The sequence below is a fragment of the Octopus sinensis genome, linkage group LG9 (assembly GCF_006345805.1).
Source record: "Octopus sinensis linkage group LG9, ASM634580v1, whole genome shotgun sequence".
NCBI lineage: Eukaryota > Metazoa > Mollusca > Cephalopoda > Octopoda > Octopodidae > Octopus > Octopus sinensis.
In genome coordinates this window covers 47,139,612-47,142,083 of record NC_043005.1, presented here as the reverse complement: position 1 = coordinate 47,142,083, position 2,472 = coordinate 47,139,612, and positions in this window count along the sequence as shown.

The following is a 2,472-nucleotide window of genomic DNA, read 5'->3' as shown; positions in this document are numbered from 1 at the left end:
TTGGTGGTGGTGATGGTGGTGACAGCGGTGTTCACGCTGCGATGTTTAGCAGCTAGTGGTAGCAATAGTGTTTTGCTACCGTCTGTCTGCATGACTGGCGGGCTAGCACGTGGTTTCTAGTTGCCATTTTCAAAATGAAAAATGGCTAAAAAACCACGAAAGTTTTGAAAGTTTTTTTGTAATTTCGCCCATACAGGGGCGGAATTCTACGTGAATAATTCTCAGGATTCTTAGTGAATGAATTTGCACAACGATTAAAACAAAATATTGACAACAAGGAGTTTTAAACATGTAAAAGTGGCCAACTTACTTGGAGCCGATATGACTAGCGTCCGTCCATAGATAGATAGATAGATAGATAGATAGGTGAGCTGACAGAATCTTTAGCACGTCAGTCACAATGCATTTTGAGTTCAAATTCCGCCGAGGTCGACTATACCTTTCATTCTTTCGAAATCGCTAAAAAACAGTTGAGCACTGGAGTCGATATAGTCGATTAGCGCCCTCCCTAGAGATTGCTACCTTGGTTTGAAACTAATGTGTGTGTGTGTGTGTGTGTGTGTATGTGTGCTTGTGTGTGTGCGTGTTGTGTGTGTGTATATATATATACATGCACATACACGCACTTTAATTAGCATCACTGGGTGACGCTAATTCTTTTTATACAACTGACGTGTGCCACTTGTTTGAAGACTGCTCCTCAGAAAATGCACCCGATTCCTGTACCCACTTTGTAGCATACGTCTACTGTCATAAATTAGGCTAGCACAATAAGTAAGTCTGGCACGATTAACCATCAATAAGACAGTAGCTATTTTATGCAAGACACATCTTAAAGCAAAGCTGCAGAAGAGCAATGCTACTGATTGGAATAGCCAATCAGGCGCGACTCTCTGCAGAACAGTCGTCGACAAACCAAGAAACTGTCTGTTAGAAGACTCCCTACATCTTTTATCCGTACATTAATTCCTTAGAAAGTGTTTTTTAATTCATCCACGAAGAAGCGTTTTAAGAATAACATATATGTTTCTTTTCGCTGTGTTTTTTTTTTTTTTTTGGATAACATATAGAGCATGGGGATTAATATTAGGTTGACGGAAATTAGACAAAAGCCGATTTGCTTGATAACACCGGTAATTCAGGTACCAGGCTGCATTGAAATTGAGGATACACGTAACTGAAGAATGCAGAACAGTAGCAAATTGAGTTGATCGAACGACTGAGACGTCCATCATCCGCATCACCACTGCCATCACAACCACCAAAAACGGGGAACCGAAAGTTAGCATAGACAAGATTTAATGTTCATATTTAAGAGAAACAAAATACATTCTGTTTAAAATTTACAAAAAAATAATAATAAACAATAACCAATAGTATCAATCTGATTGAAGAAAAAACATATCGATGAATATAGGTGGGAAATACTCACTTTTGCACTGTACAATTTAGAGTCTGCCAATGGGGAGTTAAGTTGTAAGCACATTTCTTTAAGTACTTTACATTTTATTTAGTTTCGAGTTATCTGATACTTGTGTGGATTAAAATACCATGTGTGTATGTGTGTGTGCGTGAGTGTGTGTGTATGTGTATGCTTGAGTGCGTGCCTCTGTGGTGTGTGTGTGTGTGGTGGTAAGTCTGCCACAAATAGAATAGCACTCGATTAGCTAAGTGAAGAAAGATAATGTTAAATTAAAATTACAAGTCTTGGGAAATACAACTACCTAGGGTTTCGAGGCCGCAATGTTAATTTATTTCGCCATTTTTCGAGCTGAGAACAAGGCCGTTTGTCAGTTACTTTTAGAGCCTACATTTATTTTTCATTTGTTTATTGTAACATCGGTCATCTTTCCTGTGTTTTTCATTGCTTTATTCCTTATGAGCGTCCTCTGTTCGAATGTCATCTGCTTTAAAAGCAAACGACAAACGGTCTTGTACCTAGCTTGAAAACTTGAAAAATGGCGAACTAAATTAATGTTTCGGCCACAAAACTCTGGGTAGCTGCACTTCACGAGACTTGTGGATTTCATTATAACATTATTCTTTTACTCTTTTACTTGTTTCAGTCATTTGACTGCGGCCATGCTGGAGCACCGCCTTTAGTCGAGCAACTCGACCCCGGCACTTATTCTTTGTAAGCCCAGTACTTATTCTATCGGTCTCTTTTGCCGAACCGCTAAGTGACGGGGACATAAACACACCAGCATCGGTTGTCAAGCAATGCTAAGGGGACAAACACAAACATACACGCACACACACATATACATATATATATACATATATACGACGGGCTTCTTTCAGTTTCCGTCTACCAAATCCACTCACAAGGCTTTGGTCGGCCCGAGGCTATAGTAGAAGACACTTGCCTAAGGTGCCACGCAGTGGGACTGAACCCGGTACCATGTGGTTGGTAAACAAGCTACTTACCACACATCCATTCCTGCGCCTATATATATAATATATATATATATT